The following is a 19,120-nucleotide window of genomic DNA, read 5'->3' as shown; positions in this document are numbered from 1 at the left end:
AAATAGGAGGGGAAGGAGGAGAAGAAAAATAATGCCCGCTTGATCCTTTGCAGTCAGTAATTCCATGTTCATTTTTCAGCCCTGATTTCTTTCCCCCACCCCATTATTTGGTTCATTGTTTCAATGTATCCTATTTCCTTGTATTTTCTCCTCGATGCAAACTGCCAGGCTGAAATAATAACTAGGCAAGTAGATTACACTCTAAAAATATTCTCGTTACGAGATCTTGGTTAACTCCCAACCACAGTTCACATCAGGGAAACATCACCAAGAACAGGAATTGATTCAGCCTCTGGAACAAGCCATCATATAAAATGCCACGGGCTTTTCTCAGCCCATAAAGTAAAGCAGAAAGAATGCAGAGACAGAAATGATTTGTCCGGAGGGTTTAGGATGATGGAAACAGTTCCAACAGCTATTAGGGTGTGGTTGTTTTCCAGTTTACTGGTCACCTTTTCTTCACACTTACGACATGTAATTTTGGTTCTTGTCCACTAAAGACAGTGCATGGTTTGGTGTTCTGAGTTCTGGGATATGTGCGTGCACTGAACCTAAGTGTTATGGGGCTTGCCTGCCTTTGCTCTCTCTGGGGGATAGTTTATATTGCCTTTCTAGCCTAATTTCCTGTTTCTTCAAAGTTTTCTTTTGCTTTATTTATTTGTTAATAATACTTGACCATAAGTATTTGTTCACCTAAGTGCACTATCAAGGCTGGCAAAAGCAAATTGGATCTAGGGCACAAATAACCTGAGTTTCATTTGCGTACTCTCAGTGTAATAAATAGTTCTCTTGTCCCCAACTTCCCTTTCACATGTTGAAAGCACTTTGTAGCTCTGTGGACCAAAAGGGTATGGCACCATGTCAGGGTCCGCAAATATATGCGGGGAACCTGATGGTTCGTTTTAGGGATCTCAAGGCGCAAAAGACACAGCGGGGGACAACTCAGTTTGCTCAATCCAAAATGCAGCTTTATTTAGTGCCAACAAATGCGATAGAGGGAGTTTGAAGGGAAGTAAAAGATAGCGAGAAAAGAAAGAGGGAGTGGGTTATAGCTACTAACGGAGAGACGAAATCCTCATGGTCCAGCCAATAGACCCGTCTTCTTCTGTGGGGAGATCTCAAAGTCTGTGCTTAATTCAGGGGTCCTTATAGTCCTCTTTGAAGCGACAGGCAGTTGGCCAAACAGGTGGGGGAAATCATCACAGCGTGTTCATTTTGAGAACTCAGAACATGTCAGCCGTCAGCAGGTACAGTGTCAACCAGAACGAGTCAGCAGGCGCAGTCACTTCACCGTGACTTGCCCATTGTTTCTGCTCAGGTTCTGATGTTCCGATAGAAGTGTGTGCTGGGTTTTTCCATCGAACACACCTGCAGGCAGCACTTGGCCAACATCCCACCAACCTCAGCCAGGCCAGAACTCCTGTGCTGAGATTTTAGAGTCCCTTTTTAGGGGTTTCAGTCTCTGTCCTTGACGATGGTCGTGAGGCAGATGAGGGATCTTCGTACCGTCTCTTACACACCAGCACCTCCCATGTCAGTGATGTTGTGCTTCAACTCCTGTGCCAGTGTAAATATGTATTTTAACGTGTCATAACTATAGAAATACATTTTAGTAGAGGTGGGGAGAGAGGCAAGGGAAGCAGCAGTTGGAGCAAAAGCTAGTGTCTTCCTGGTATTTTGAGGAGGAAGTTGGAGAAAAATGTGTTTTCATAGAACTTGGACACAAAATATTTGGTAGTTCACATGTGGAGGGTCTTGGGTGTTGCCATGCTTTTCACTTTTCCCTGGGGCATTTTTCAAGTTTGACTTAGCTAAACTGAATTTAGGATTGGGAAAAAAACACTCCCATCCCAAAAAGACATCTTTTCCCAGATGAGAATTGGACAGTCTAAGTTCTTTGTTTGTATCCCAGAATTGCATTTGTTGTCATACCTAACAGAATTTATAATCATGGCTCTTGCTTTCAAGGGTGCACTGGTGTATGTGCAGGTGGGGAAATTATTACCTAGAAATATCAGAAGTAATTGATGAAAATTTGAACCTCTAAGCTTAAAGAATTTTAAGACTTTTTTTTTTTTTTCTTGTAGATGAAAAGAAAAAAGGTTTTCATTTCAGTGGAAATATTGAATTTTGTGGAGTTTGGGACTCAGAAGAAAATCTTGGTGCACTTAATTTTTGTTACATTTGGTATTTGTGTTGGCAGCCACGCTTGTGATGTTAGGAATAAGACAGAATTTTTATTATGCACTGGAAATTTCTTTGAAATATATCTGTAGTGAAAATTGTTGCTGAAATCAAGAATGAATAAGCAACTTATTGCATTTGTCTGAAATTAATTCTTGGCTGCTGTAATTCTGCAGATTAATAGATATGTTTGAGAGTATTATGAGAACATAATGAACCTAAGATCCCAGTAGTAATAAAACAGTAGTTCTGTTTAAAGAATAATTGTATGGTTTATAGAGAGAGCCTGTTAATTTGAAAGATTGCATTTAGCTGTGTTCATTTCCCTGCTGGCTGAATCCAAACTGTGAGCATGAATTAGTCATCAATGTTTTGAAAGGGAAGAGTAATACTTAGTTTATTACTAAATGCTTTTGAATGTAGAATTAGATCTTCAAGCAGAGTGCCAAATTTTCAATCTAATGTGTAGTTCTTACTTGTAAAATCATATTTTGAAATAAGCTTGAGGAGCTTTGTTACTGTCACAGGCTCCACCAGAGCGACAGGTTTTCTTGACTCAAACTTATTAAAGGACTGAGGACTATCTCAGTAGGATTTAGAGATCTGCTCAGTTTTTCCATGTCCATCTTAATGTGTCTGTGAACCATTCTCTAATTGCACTGGTTTGGAAAACTGGAGAATATACACAGTAGTAGAGTGTTGAAGGTGAAGGAAATCAAATTTTAATAACTGCACTGAAAATCCTTTCCTTTTAGTAACCAGTGTGTTGACTGGCTTTGCGCAGTGCAAAAAGATTTTTCATTTTTTGCCCACAGATATTTTTTCATAAGTACCCTGCCCACAAGCATCTGGACTAATATTCAATTACTGCTGTACTTATCTGGTGCTGGAATATTCAGTGTTCTGTAGCCTACAGGAAAATGTCATAGAGAACCCAAAAACCACAGAATGAACTTAAAAATAACATGATGACTCATTCAATAGATTAGAGCTGTTTGTATTCACAATTATGGAGTTTCAAAATAAAATAGGAGTGGTTGAGATAAAAACTAAAGAGTGTAAAAGGGCCAAATTAAGATGAAATAACTTCTTTTATTGAATCAAAAAGCAGGGTTTTGTAGCTGAAAACTGGAAGCAGTTTAAAAACCTGTGATTTCAGCATAATAAGCGATAGCCTATAAATACTGGGAAGGTATTTCCAAAGATTTTGTAATACTTCTCATTCCTGCTTAAAACATTGAAGAAAACTTGTGTGGCCTCAGGAATGGTCTCCCGTGTCAGTGTCAGCAGATGTTTTCATACTCACATGACCCATCCAAGTTTCAGTTGTCTATAAAACAGGCTTAAAACAACCCTGGTGTGTCAGGATGCCCTTGGCCCTTCCTGTGACAGGGACAGCTTTGCTTCTGCAGCCCAGAAGAAAATGTGGTTGGCTGAAGGAGACACTGGGTCTGTGTTTGCTTATGAGTGCAAAAGTGATGAAATTAAAGGTAATGTGGGTATTAATATACTTAGTACATGTTTCTCACTTAAATGATGTGAAATGACATCCATGTGATAGGAATTTATTTTCTGAGGCATAATGAGGCATAATTTCCAGCATATAAACCTTAGCATAACAAGATTTGACAGAATTTGATTTTTCTTTTCCATAAAACCAGTTTCTCAGGATTTTCAGGATCTCTGTTGGTCCTGCTCGGTGTGACATTGAGTCACTTGGATGTGGTGACCAATTGGACAGATGCTCTTTCCTGCTGTGCTGGCCTCTGGTCTCTGTTTTGATGCATTAGACTGAGGGTGAGAGAATTCTTCTGAGTGCCAGAAGTTCATTTTGCATTTCTGATAACAGGGTTTTTTGAAATTTAGGGAAATCACCTGTACTTGGATTGTATCAGTGATTTTAGACTTAAGTATAGGTGACTTGTTTCTACTGGGACCAAGAGCTGTTTCCTGTCTGCAGCAATTTTCCTTTAATTACACTTTCATACACTGTCTAAATAGAACCTATCGTCCTTCTAATCTATATTTGGTTCAAGGCTTATATGATGAAAGAGTGTTTGACATCAAATACTGATGTGTGAAAATACCAAAACACAATTAATGCATGCCTTCCTATGCCTAAAAACCCCCAAAATCTAGCATGTAAACGTTAAAGTCAAAAATTCTTTGGGGTCTTATCTGATAATACATTTGTTACTATTGTATTGACATATATTTTGTGAAAGCTGGTGCTGGATATGTGATATGCATGGGCTTTCCCATGGGTCTTTTCTAAGTGTTTAGGTTTTGCAATAACTTTTCAAAACTTCATTCCTATGACAATGTCTTAGTACATACTATTGGGGGTGAAAAACAGCAAGGATCCAAATGTAGGGGGGAAAATACGGAAACTGCAGCTACAAAAAGATTTCTGCATCCAACAGTTCATGTGATTACAGTGTTATACCCGGGCTTGTGCTCCACTTGCCTTTGAAAGGGAAATGTTCTGTCAGGTTTTTCCTTTATAGTAAGTTAAGCTACTCTGTGACCTTCTCTGCATTAAGCAATTTTCTTATGAACCCTACTGAAAAGCCCAGTAAATCAGACCTGTAACTTGATATCTCATTTTCCTCTTGTTCTACTAATTCCCCCTGTGAGCCATTCTAGGCTTCTTAATGCCTATGGAACAATTTCTTATTGAATGGTGGCTATCATCCTGCAACTGGCACCCTTTTAACTTGATCTGACTTTGATGTTTTTATTGTTCAAGCATTTTGCTGCAGCTCTGCAGTGCCTGTTGCTTGGAGCCAGTGATGTGGCTTGTGATGATTGTACGAAGGGGCCAGTGGGAGTGACATGGATGCTACAGTAAAGGAAGAGACAGTATTCTGCATGTGTTGGAGCAACTGAGACTTTTCTAGTTTATGATGAACTGTTAATCACATTTTCTACGATGAAAAAAGCACTCAAGGTCATTTTCTTGATAAACCTGATGCCACAAGCCATGTCAGTCATGCATTAGATGCAAATACAGTAGTATGATACCTTTGCTCTAGTTTAGTTAATCTATCTTCAGCTGGAATCTGCCAGAAATGTCATCTGCATAGTGTAACTCGGGTCAAATATTGAAAATTGCAGTAGTGGCATCTGGGCTCTGCATCCAGCTCTGGTATTGTGCAAAGCACTTGTGAGGACCTGCTCTGAATGCAACTGTGTCCCTTGCTGCTGCAAATTGCAGTTCCATTAGCTCTCCTGGGAAGTCTTTTCCTTCTCTGTAACAGGAGATATCTCTGGCAAGTATTTATAACTGATTTGAGGTAACTAACTGGAGTGCTGGGATTCTTCTGATGTGGATGTCTACTTCTGTCTTTAACTGTTTTATAAATTACATTGGCTCTCAATTTTATTCAGGCTGAATGATGCCTGAATTGATAAACCAGCTTGGGAGCCTGGGGGCAGTGGAATGTAACAACATGTTAATAAAGTCGCCAATAATTTTTCTCCTGAAGTCCATTGAAAACATGGCAGAAGCATCCCCTGTTTCTGTCAAATGGGGTGGCTCTCGGTTGTCTGGGATAATGGACTGAAGGAATAGCCCAAGGAACAGAGGAAAAGCATGGGCAGTCAAGGTGCAAGAAGAATGGGTGTGGAGATTTAGGAATGATTTGTGACTGCTGTCCTGACAGGGATCAAGTAGTCCAAGGGGCAGCATAGTAATGTTGGTGTGATGCTGCATTTGTCCATCTTGTAGATCCGTCTTGATGGGCATTGTTAGCCCAGGAGTCTGCTGGCCTGATTTGTTTGCTCTGTCTTGGGAAATAACCGACTGATACAAAGACGGAAGAGTCACAGTTACACAGTTACAAGAACATGTTAGCTGTTGGGGAATGCTTGCTTTCTGTGTCATTTAGACTTAAATACGCTTTAAAAATACCTTGTAAATACATTTAGAATGCATTTAGTTCTTTGTTTTAGTTAGTGAAATGCTGGAAAACTGTTTCTGTAGTGAAGTGTTGGAACTAAAAAAGCATTGACTTATTTGTAGAATCTAAATTAATTCAGTGCTGAAGGCCCTTGTAAACTTAACTCAGTGCAGAGACCATGTAACAATAACACATGTGCAGCAGCTCACTAGGTCTGCAGTCAGGCAGTAGGATGGCTTTGCAAGTCAGCTGTGTGAAACCAGTGTTGCTCTGCAAAAATCCTGCATTTTGTAGCCTCAGTTAGTGCTTTTTCAACAGCAGTTCCAGTTTTCTGATTGGTATGATTTGTATCGTGCCACTCGTGTTCCTCTGGCTGCCCAAATCCAGTCCCGTAATGTTGCTGTCTGTCCAGTGTGGGGCTCTGGTTCCATCTCTGAGGTGTGTGATGCATCCAGCTGGCAGTGCTGACTGACAGCTGGAGTCAGCAGAGGCATGGGTTAGTTACTCTCCATTCCATTGCAAAGGAATTCCTCTGCTGCAGCCAGGTGTCGGAGGCAATAACTGTCCTGTGCTGCTGATGCACTGCCTTCTCCAGCTTATTTAGTGATCTGTCAAAAAAAAAAAAAAGATCATTTTGCTGATTTGAAAAGCAAAACGCTGAACAGATCATTCAAGGTAGGAGGCTATTTCACATTTGGGAGACTAAATGTTCTTTCAATGTTGCAGTTCTGAGTAAACTAAATATAAACATGTTTTCTTCCAGCTAGAAGGAATGTCACTCTCTATTTTCATAGAGTTGATAATAAGTTGGAAAATAATGTAGTCTCCTAACGTTCAAGGAATGTCAGAAATATGGCAGGATTTTCTGTGGTTTTTTATGCTCATTTCTAGTGTAACTTGAATGTATTCCAAAATTACATGTTGGTGGTACATTCAGGCCAACATTGAAATGACTGGATTGTGTTGGTGGGTCCATGTGTAGGTTTTCCATATATTTACATACACCTTTTTAAAGAAGGGAGTTGTATTTTGCATTTCCATATACCTTCTAAAAGAAGGGAGTTGTATTTTCTGTGACTCCCTGCATAAATCCATAAATCTGGAGATTCTGTAGGGCTTAAAGGACAGTCTGGGGAGCAAAGCCCTCTGAACCCTGTGTCTTAGACTAAATTGACCATTAATCCTCCTGGTGTCCACATCTGAGAGCCATACCCTCTGCTTGCTGCAGGTTTGTCACAGCTCTTTGGGGTCACGATGGCCTTTGTGATCTGAGTAATGCTGTACTGCTCATGCCTGCTCACCTCTGCTCAGAGAGGTTCAGTATTTACTAGCTCAACTCTTATGCAGAAATTTACCAAAAATTAATGTTAATTAACCCCTTCTGATGGGGTTAAATGGAACTATGGGCCTGATGGTACACTTGCATTCCTAATGAAAACTAATATTTGTTATCAATATCTTAAGTGTTAGTATTGTTTCTTTCATGTTGGCTATTGGGTTTGTGGGTTTCCTGTTGTTTAAATGACTTCTGCCTTTCAACATTATCAAGGTACATTAAGGAGTTTTCAAAATTTGTTCCCCCCATTCTTGTTTCTGTATCTTTCAGAGATATATATATATATACACACACACATATATACATTATTGAAATACTACGTAGTTCCTTAAAAATGCAGCTGCTAATTTCCCATTTTTCCTAAGGAACTGTTAGGATTTCCTGAATACATTTGTGAAGCCTGCTTTATGTTAATATTTCCAATTTTTCTTTTTCTTAGTGTATTTTCATTTTGATTTGTTTGCTGTGTCACCTAATTTACAAGAGCATTCACATTCAATATCTATAATTTTTGTGCCATTTTTTGTGTTTGTTAAATTGCACAGTTAACCTAAGAGAGAGAGAAAAATATTGCATGTGGGCCTGGCAGGCTAAGTTTTAGTTGTACATTTGTATCCATGTGTTTGCCATAGTTTTTTTGCATTTGAAATATTCTGTCTATGCATTTAAATATTCTTTTAATGTGAGTTTAAAGGGATTGAATAGAAAGATGAAACTGAGATCACTACACAGTCTTGATGCTGAAATCAGTCCTTTTTGGTCTAAATAATATAAGTGTATAATATAAATGATACTTTCTTAGGAAGTTGTAGAAAAAAGCAGATAAATAATTCCTTTTAATGGTGGAGTTCTTCAAAACAGAATCAGAAATACTGCTTACTGTGTGCTTTCCTTAAAAGGTCTTTACATGAGGTAGCAGGAATAGGCATCAAGAATCCAAGCTTCTGGAATGTAAATTTCTTGAGTGTGTTTTGAAATATTTTATGGAGTGGGTTTCTGTTATCTTGCATCTATCTGGGAGCATATGAAAAGTCGTACACCCTTACTAATAGAAGGTAAAAAATAAAGGGTAGTTTTTTAGCAGCCCATCTCCATGGTGTTGTCACAAGGTGCAGCAGTCTGTACCTTAGCAATGTGCTGAGGAACAAAAATGTTCTATTTGAGCGTGTACAGTAATTTAAATGCTCTTCTCTCTGAATTGTCTCCTCAGCTGGTTAAGGTTATGTTGGAAACTGTTGGAAGGTGTTATTTTCTTTGTTGTACCCCGAAAGGAACACTTTATAGATCACTTGTGTTACCAAAACCACGTCTAACTGAAGGTATGTGTATCTCTATTCTCCAGCAAGCAGGAAAAACGGGCATTTTCTTTTCTCGTGCAACTGATGAGCAAAAAGAGTACGTGAAAAGGACTGAGGAGGGTGGTATTTGTTTGGCTCAGGTTTCTTCAGTGTGACATTAGGGGACACTTGCCAGCCTTGGGGTCTATGTATGAAATTTATTGCACTTAATTGATTTTGTCCAAGACAATAGTCTGCTTCAATTGAAAAGTTTTACATCTGAATACCAGTAGCTTTGCAGCTGATCTGATCCTAACATTAACTCTGTGGAGAAATTCGGTCTAGGGAGAGCATTTCTGTATTTTGGATGCTGTGCTTTGAAAGTTTGGATGTGTAATCTTAACAAAATGATGGAGAAAGAACATCAGAAAGTCTGCACTGCATAAGCCATTGAAATGTACTCTTAAATGTCAGTTCAGGGGTGAAATTCTCTGCTCTGTTTGGCATTTATCCTAGGCTACCTATGTCCTGTGCTATCAAGCTGTACTGAAGGGGCTGCCTCACAAGAATTTTGGATATTAGTTGTTTATATCCATCGTGGTAATGGCTGATGTGTTTTCCAGATCAGCCACTGGAAGGTGTGAAAATTGTAAACTGATGAGCACAGAGAGGGTCTGACAGTTTCTCCTGCAGAAGGCAGTGATACATCTGTCCTCAAGCAAATGCTGCATAATCCATACAATTTATTAGTGAATCATGCCTTGAGCTTGGGAATTTCACAGGAGCGGAGCTATTCAGGGGTCTGACATGTCCATCCAGTGTTTGTGGAGAGTCTCTTTGCATCCTCAGCAACCCCATCCATGCTTGTCCAGCCTCCTCCTTCCTCCAAAGCAGGGAAGAGATCTCTGAACCCATTGCTGCAGGAATTTACCCCGTTTGATTTATGATGGAAGCAAGCTCAGGTCTGTCAGAAGATCTACTTTCATCCCTAAAATGTGGGAGTGAGGGAAATGTGATTAGGAACATTACCTGCCCTCAGACAAAACTAATTGTGTCTAATGTTTGCTAATACTTAATGGCACTTTTCAGCAGTCAAACTTGAATGAGTTGATGATTGCTTAATGTACTTTGTGTAGAAAAGCTGTCAGTGGCCAGCGCAGGAGATGGGAATTACGTGGTCAAGGACTTGGACAGTAGGAATAGAACATGTGGAGAGTGTGATTGATAACTGGCTAGCTGCAAAAGGTCACGTAGACATGAGAGAGCTTTGCTGAGCACACAGGCACTCTCATGAGAACCAGCAAGGCAGTAAGCTTCGCATGTCCTTGAGCACAGCTGGGATACGAGCCTGGATTGTTAGGCCTTGTAGCTGAAAGATATGAGGGAGAAGCACGGTAAAACAAAAACTTACTCAAACTACGTAACCACAAAGAAATGTAGAAAGAGGCGTAGCTGACTTTTAGTCTGAGCACCAATCCTGAGTTTAACTTTTGCAATATGCATGAGCTTATTAGTGTTATTATTAAAAGCATTGTGTGAATTATCAATAAACGAGATTTGCTGATCACTCATATTGAGTGCCACATTTCTCCCACTGCAGATTTCCCACAAGAATGGACTTTCCAGTTCTTAAAACCTTCTTAGTAGGAGGTGTGATGGTGCACTTTGACTAAATTGTGGTCAATTCTGTCTCCTAACAGCTGGCATCTTCAGATTCTACCGGCAGTGTTGGGAATGTCTTTTCAAGAGTTGAGAAGGAAAGTGTCTTTTAAGGATTCTGATCTTCCAGTGTGATGCATGGATACCAGTCAACATGTAGACAGATGACAGGCACAGACAGTATTCTTGGCAATTGCTTAGAAAATAAACAAAAGATCAGGCAGTAGAATAATCCTGTCAACAAGGAGGATAACAGTAACTTTTCCAAGGGACAAATGTCAATGTCACTTTCAGTTACATTGCAGGAAAAAATGGTAAAAGAAATGGGTGTGACCCAGAATTCCCACAGCCAAGAGGATATGTGAGTACCAGTTTGGCTGAAATGACTGTTGCTTGTCATTCCCCAGTGACAGTTTGGAGAAGTCATCACAGGCTCTTTTAATTGATGAATACTGATGTGTATAAGTCAGGTGTCGGTATATGTATTTTCACATCCATTTTTTTTGCTTTTTCCATTGTGCAGCAGGTAATCTCAGAACAGCAGTGGCTGTGCTGAAGCAATATAAATAGTAATCTCTGATTTTTTCCAATGATGTTTGATTGCCAAGTGATATCCTCAGCAAAGTTGGTCAGACCCTCTCAGTCCTACTCCTTGTAGCTACTGAGTACTGAGATTGTGGAAGGCCTTACTGAAGCCGACAGAAGTAATTTTCATTGCCTTCAGTGACTTTTAAATTGGGCTGAAAGTGCTGGTTGGTCTCAAAAATACTTTGTGAGCTTTGATCTAATGAGTGGAGACCAGTGGTAAATCAAAATGGAAGGAAGAGCTTTGTGGGCAAAATGCAGTACAGGTTAATTTCCTTTTTCAAATTCTAACTTATTTAAATTTTACATCAGAAGTTGTGGAGGTCTAAATCCCTACTACCACCTTAAGGCATCTCTGCCTCATCATTGCTTAAGACACTGACTGAATGCACATAGTTTAATTTAAAGTTGATTGCATTTAACAACAGATTTTTTTAAAGCCTTTAGTCATGTAATAATGGTAGATAGCGCTTAATTTAGTCAAGAATGACCCGATACAGTTATCTATCATTTACATTAGCAATGTTGAACCGACAGTAAATTCAATTAATTCTTCAATTTTATGCTCTTAACATTTAAAACCCTAAATCCACTTTAAATCAATTTGCATTATTTTGAGGATGGGATTCTTAATGTTAAGCTCCTATTAAATCCGCATTTTCTCTAATATAAGGTTGCTTTGAATTTTTTTGTCATGTTTTTGTGGAATGTTGGTCTTAAGCAGTTTTTGTGGGTTTGTCTGTGACTTAAGGAGCTCTCTATTGGATACTGATCTATGCAGTTGAAATAGAACACTGGAAAAACATGATTTATAACAAATGTTCTCATAGCAGACCAGGAGGTTGGGTTGATATTTCTTCTTCTTCCATCAAGGAACACCCATGGCTGTGGGCTATAATTTATAACAACAGTGTTGCTTTGACCGGTTTTGGTTACTGTGGGCTTGTTTTCAGGAATGATGAGTATGTAGTTATCTCATCTTGAAAGAAATACATAGCACATGTGCTTATTTGGATTAATTAGTATGGTTTTATATCACAGTTGATAGAAAGCTGGAAGAAAAGCCCAAGAATAAAGGAATAAAGGAGGCCAACCAAATAACTGAGGGTTGTGACTGTGGTTAAAGTCCCTTATGAATTCTGAGTGCTCCAGCACCGGTTTTCTGTGAGTCACTCTTTGAAGCTGCATTATCATTTTGTTATATATATTCCAATATATGTAAGTCCTGTCAGACCCTAGAGAGAACACTTGCAGTGAGTAATTTCAGGTCTGAGTGCCACAAGCAGGCTGCTGAGAAAGCTGGCCCAGCCTTTTTTTTTCTTGGTGGTTCTGATGGTTTGAGCTGCAAGTTCACTCAGCTGAGCTGCTCTGTGCTCCAGCTCTGTTTCTTTAGTGATGCTGCAATACTTGCTGCACGGCAACTCAGTTGGAAAACAAAGAAATTAATGATACAGAGAGAAGATCTGTTCCCAAAGCAGGGTGAAATTCTGGTGGAAGGGCTTCTGCTGCTTGAATTTTAAACACTGTGCTGTGAAACCTCTCACGTCATCTGTGGGTTAGTGGTTGCATCACCTGGGATAGTCCATCCAGGCCCTGTTGATGCAAACGTGCTTTTCACTGGTGCTGCTCCCTATTTTGGAGAATATCTGAAAATAAGGTGTGAGCAAGTACTGAAAATTTCCATTTTTGCTCCTATTTACCCACTTGCCTGCTGTTTTAATTTTGAAGTAGGGTGTCAGATAGAATCTGTCTAATGGCAGCGGTGTAAAAAGCGTGCCTTCAGTTCCAAACTGAAACCCCTTGCAATCAGCAGATGTCCCAGCTCAAGGAAAATGGCTTGCAAGCCCAAAACATTCACTTTCCCTGCCTCATTTCTTATGGTCTTACAAAGGAAATAGCAAGACTTGGATTGCGCTTACTCTTTGCAATGAAGAAGTTGTTAATGCTGCGTTTTCATGCTCCCATCGTCGTTGTACTCCAAATGTCTGTTCTGTGGAATGGGCAGGATTAGGCTGTTTAAGACAAAGCCACTCCACATTTACAGTGCCTGTAAGGTCCACAGTAAGAGCCCTAAATGGAAGTATCATTTTCAAGATGCCTTCTATTTTACAAGGAGCCAAACAGAAAATGAAACCCTGGGTTGAATTGTAATCTTCCTGAAGGAAGTGTCAAAGCCTAACAAGGGAGCTTGACCCAGCTTTGTACTTGTTGTTCAGTGAAATAAACTTTAATTGTTAATGAATCCAAACACTGTTAATGAATCCAATACTACTACTTTACTGAGAAAAGCTGTAATTACTGGACAATCCCCTGATTTTCAGCTGCTGTAAATCACTCTATCTTCACAGAATGGAGAGGGGCACTTCATTTAACAACACTGAAGAATTAAGACAGGGAAATGGCGTAAAAATCAGAAAGGATCTTAGAATTATAATCAGGGGAAACAGAGTAAAGAAAAACATGTGAAGTTGGGCGTTGCTTCTGTGTAAAGAGAAGTTGTACATCCGTGTACATGTAGTTGCATTAAGGAAAAGCATTAGTATTCAAGCCGAATGATGTCATGGAAAAACCGGATTGTTTTTTTTAAGCATGCAAAACTTCTGTCAGTTGAAAGGGGATAAGAACAGCATATTAATCTATTTCCCTCCTTACCTGTTGTTTTGTGAAGTAGTTAGGATTGCTGGCATTATCCATCTGGAATTTTATGCCAGTGGCAGATCCCTGACTGTGATGGTAGAAGGGTAAGGACCTCATCCAAATGCATCAAGAGGAATAGTGTTTCACTGTGTAACTGCCAAGTATTTCAGACCGGTGCCTAATAAGGCAAAAACTTGTTGCAATTATGTGTAAAGTGTAATTTATCTAATGTAATTATGAGATGTTTAGAGCCAGTCATTTGAAATAGACTCCACTCCTCTGTTAACTTTTGACATTGGAAGGACTGTAATCATATTGCAGGCCATCAGCCCTTGGATTAAAATTTAAACCTACAGTGAGCTTCAAACTGCTTTGCATTTACCCTTAGAAGAAAAGGGAGGTTGAATAATTTTTCTTACGTTGATTTATCTTAGGAAAATGGGTGTCAAGGTTCTGAATTACAGTAATTATTGTAAGCATGTAAAATATTATCAACTACAAGATACACCTGATGTGGTGTGGATGGATTAGTGCACATGCTAAGACCGATTTGAGAACATTTCACTTTTTGCTACGTTTGCTAGGGCTAGTTACATCCACTTAAAATACAGATTGTCTCTAAAATGGCAGCGGTTTGCAGGTCCTAAGTGTTAGGACTTTGGTTAAAGCAAAAGGAACAAAATAATTCTTTTTCTTTTAGTTTGTCATGCAGTTTGTGCTAAGGCTTTCAGTAGTACTTTATTGTGACAGCTCATTTTCCTTTTCATTTGATGCCCTCATATACACCTTGTCACTCTATTAAACTAGAAAGATTTAGTTTCTTAAAGAGCCTTCAATGAAGCTGTTATAAAGCCTTTTCTCAAAACAACAAATATGGAGCCTGAACACATGAGATTACATTGTTTTAGTTTATGTTGCTTTTTTGAGGAAATAAAAACAGGAGAGAGCAAGAGTTTATTTCTTAATAAGTATCAGCTATTTTCATAAAAAGGGTTCATAATTTTGAGTTTCATTTTTATTTTGACCAGAACACTTTTAGATAATAAATGTTGCAATTGAATCTTGGTTTTTTTTAGGAAGTTGTTAAAACAAGCTAAATGCTTTCCATTTATGGATAACAAACAAGCACGGGAGCTTCCCACAGGCATCAGCTGCGTCAATCATCAGCTGTGCCTGGAGCTCCGGCTCCTCCGTCTCCAGGCGGTCTCATCTTCTGTGGCCCCTGAAGGTCTTCTAAGGCCACCGGTCCTTCTGAGCTAGCAGATGACTGCAGTTCTGCAATTCGCTCCTCGAACATCAGCTGGACAAAGAGGCTTATCTGGGAGGGGCTGTCGTCGTCTCTCAGGGCCTGAAGAGCTGGAAGAGACAGGCACAGAGCCCCGGTCAGAGCCCGGATGTGCGGGAGTCCAAGGAGACCCTCCTGCCAAGGGCCATCCGAGCCAGCTCCTGCCGTGGCCACCACAAGAGAGGAGAGGGGGGCCAACGGGATTCGCCGCAAGGTGCTGAACACGAATCGCCCCGCCCGCGTCCCTGAAATCTCTCCGTGTTCTGCGCACGCCAGCCCTTGTCTGCACAGGGAGCCAGGCCCTCCGCAGGCAGGACAGGGATTGCAGCCCCCTGCGCGAGCATTGCGGCTCCCCCCGGCAGCCCCGCTGAGAACCCGCTGCCCTCACTCACCCTCGCTGAGGGCCTGGAGCTCTTCCTTCTGCCTCCTCAGACGCACCCCGGCGATCCCTGGGAACACAGAGCCTGTCAGGGCCCCAGCGGCACGGCACCCTGCCAGCGGCGCTGCCAGCCCTGTGGCCACACGGCCTCCTGCCCCGGCAGGGCTCGGCCCGGGCCCTTGCCGCATCCTGCCGCCCAAGGGCACGGCCGCAGAGGGCGGCAGCAGCCCCGAGGGCAGGCGCGGCTCCACGGCGCCGGGCGCGGATGCCGCTGCCGGGACGGGGGCTGGGGCTGGGGCTGGGGCTGGGAGGGAGCCCGGGCTCGTGGCTCACCGATGAGCTTGATGGCCGCCTCTCGCAGGGGCTCCTGTGGGTGCTCCAGGTAGGGCAGGGCCCAGCGCAGGTGTTCGGCCGCTCGACTCCTGTCGTCTGCCAGCTGGAGAGAACGGCAGGAGGGAGGGAAGGGTTGGCGCGGGCTCAGCCCCTCGGCCGGGCGCTCCCGGCGCCCAGCCCCGGCCTGCGCTGCCCGCACAGCCCCGAGGCCCGGCCAGCGGGCGCCGGGCTCCGGAGGGGGCGGAGGGCCGGGTGCTGCCCGGGGAGCCGCGGTGCCGCCCCGCCCCGCGGCCCCGCTGGGCCGGCGCTCCGTCGGCGCCCGACTCGGGGCACAGGAGCCTGGAGAAGAGCCCGCGCGGCCCCACGGAAGGGAGCGGCGTGTGGGGCGCAGGCCGGAGCCCCTGCGTGCGGCGCTGGGCAGGGGCCACGGCTGCCAGCCCCGCACACCGAGCCCCGCCGTCAGGGGGCTTCTCCAGAGGCCGTCCTTACCACGCACTCGGCGAACTTGAACAGCTTCTCCGTCTTCAGCACGTGCTCGAGGTCGCTCCTCTTCAGGAAGCCGGCCGCACAATGCAGCGTTTCCCGAGAGGCCTGGAGAGCAGCAGAGACGGGAGCTGGCAGCGCAGCCCAGCCCAGGGCACGGGCCCTGCGTCCCTGCGCCAGGGCCAGCAGGAGGCTGCGAGCCGGGAGAGGTGCCCGGGCAGGAGGCAGCCGAGCCCCCTGTCAGGGATGCACCGGCATCACACAACGCCTCACCTTGGCCACGCGCTCGTTCACCTCGTGGCAGTGCAAGTAGAGTGGGAGCAGGCTCTGGCTCACAACTGTGTTCAGTGGCTCTTTGCCCTCATCCGCTACCAAGCCCATCACCTTTTGGAAAAGCTGAATGGAGAGCAGCTGCACCTGGCTGTTGTCCTGAAGGAAAGGAAGGAGAAGAGGCCTCAGCACCAATTTCTCCAGCCCAGCCGGGCAAAAGCCTAAAAATCCCCAGGGCACAAAGTTTCTGCGCAGCAGCTAATGCCCGTGGCACACAGAGCCTTACGTTTCCAAAGAGCCACAGGAGGAGGTCGGCTAGCTTCAGGGCAGTGGTCCTGCCGATCACGGCGTCTTTCCGCTGGCACACATTGGTGAGCACAGAGAGGGACATGGCGACCACCTCTCCGTCGGCATCACCAAGCTGCTCCAGGAGGCTTGGAAGCAGGCTGCATACACCTCCGGCCTGTATGGAACACAAGGCTGTGCTGGGAAGCCACCAAGAGCTGCAGCGCCAACACCGCCCTGGCTCTGCTAGCCCACCCTGCCGCTGCTGGGCCCAGAGGCCAAAGGCCTGTCCCGAAGCACTCGAGCAGCTGGAGCAGGAGGCAGGAGAGCTGGGAGCAGCTGCCTCAGCTCCTGAAGCCCAGCCAGCCCAAGGGGCTGCTTTCCCCAGCGCAGCTTCAGCCGCTGCCCCCTTCTCACCATCGAGGGCTCCTCGCTGAGCAGCACAAGGCCTTTGAGCGCCAGGTGACGTCTCTGCCTGCACGTGCCCCGCAGGTGCCTTGACATCTCCCCCAGGACACGGCCTGCGCATTCCCTCAGGTCCAGGTACTTGATGACCTGAAAGGCACAGGGCAGTGACAGGTGACCCGAACAGCAGGAGCCCAGAAGCGCACAGGGCCGGGCCCAGGCAGCAGCAGCAGCAGCAGCACAGGGCTCGGGCACCGGCCCAGGCAGCTGCAGCTACGAGAGGGCAGAGGGCTGAGAGGCAGCTGAGCGAGGCAGCGCTGGCTCACCTCCACCAGGAATGCCAGGGAGGGCAGATCCCAGCGTGGCTCCTCCCTGCTTAGTGGCTGGAGTAGGTAGAAGCCAATGCGGGAACAGCTGTGGCCCAAGTGACGGCGCATCTCCCTGTCAGGGGGAAAAAGGCAGCAAGAGCCTGAGGTGGGGGGACAGTCTTCTCCCAGGAGGTCTAACTCACAGGTCCGGTCTTTCCCCAGTATCTCTGGAGGGGGATGTGGGCGCTTTGGGAGGCGGCCCCTTCTGGGCACCCTCCTCTGCCAGCCTTTTCCAGTCGGCTTGGCCGTCCCTCGGTGACGAGGCCCTCGAGGCCATGAGCACAGGGACTGTGTGGGGCACAGGGGACAAATGTGGGAGAGAAGGGGTTCTCACCTGGCCAGCAGACCCACGGCATAGTGCTGGGTGTCAGCACAGAGCAGCGTGTCCCAGCCACGCTTGCGCTCCATAGCCATCATCTCTGTGTTCCACCACATTTGGCTGAACAGAGCCTTCATGGCCTGCACTGCAAACCTGTGTGCAGAGCAAAACCCAGGTCACACGGCGAGCGCTGGCGCCGGCCACAAGGACATTGAAAAGACAGGAGGACTGGCACCTGTTGGGGTTGCTGGGAAGGCCGTGTTCCTCCTGGCACGCTCTCCAGAAGTTAGCAACTTCCACTGGCATCTCTTGTGTGGTGATGACAATGTGGAAGAGGAGAGCAACAAACAGACGGGCTGAATGAAGGAGCACTGCCCTGTGGCATTTGGGCACCTGGACAGTCAGCCACAGCCCCAGAGTTGCCTGCAAAAGAAGCAGCCCGAGACAGAGCTCAGTGCTAAGATGTCCGTGTGGCAGGGCCCGAGGGGAGACGCAGGGGGAGCGACGGGCCTGGAGCCCCCTGAGCCTGCCCTAAGCCAGTGCCTGAGGCAGGGAGAGGACGGAGAGCTGATGGAGAGGCGACCGGGGAGCGAGCAGAGGCCGGTTCCAGAAGCTCACCGCCAGGGCAAAAACGTCCTCGTCGTCGCCATCGGAGGTGGTCGTTGTATGCAGAGGCCAATCCTCCATCACGCGGATGAGTGCTGGCAGCACCTTCTCCGCTGTCACAGCTGACGAGCCTATGGCTCTCCACATGCTTGCAGCAGCTCTGTGGGATTGGAGCTCTGTGTCAGGGCCGTCTCAGTCACAGTAGCATGCCCTGTGCAGCTGTGGAGGCCCAGGTGACAGAGCCCTGGTGCCCTGAGGGGCAGGGAGGGAGCATGGCAGCAGGCTGGTGGAACAGAGGGGCCCAAGGGTCCTGGACCGCTCCGCCTGTCTGGCAGAGCCCATTGGACAGGCTCTGCAGGGCAATGGGCCCTAAAGGCTGCTGAGCCCTGACCTCTCAAGGCAAGTGGGCCCCATACCTGTCACACGTTGGGGCACAGCGCAGGAGGGTCAGCACAACGTCAGCAGGTTGCTCTTCGGCCAGCTTCAGAAAGTCCAAGCGCATCCTGGCATCCAAAGTGACACAGGCCGCCAGTCTCTGGTGAAGGTCCTTCACCATGGCTGGCACCTGGAGGAGACATGGGGAAGACCTGGAGCGCTGTCCAAGGGAGCAGCTTTCCCCAAGAAGTGCTTCCCCTCCCGCCACACTCTCCTGGCTTCCAAGACTCAGGGTCTCTTTTGTGTTGGTGTTTCTGAAGGCCACGCACTCAGTCACTGCCATGTCCGTATTTGCTGCATCATTGATTGCAGCATCCAAGCGCTGAGCCAAATCTGGGCTGACATTGGGCTCTGCCTGGAGCTCAGTCAGCC

Source organism: Chamaea fasciata, unplaced genomic scaffold (genome assembly GCF_029207755.1).
Source record: "Chamaea fasciata isolate MVZ Bird 193981 ecotype frontalis unplaced genomic scaffold, bChaFas1.0.hap1 SCAF_39, whole genome shotgun sequence".
In the NCBI taxonomy this organism is placed as follows: Eukaryota; Metazoa; Chordata; class Aves; order Passeriformes; family Sylviidae; genus Chamaea; species Chamaea fasciata.
Note: the sequence above shows the minus strand (reverse complement) of the source record.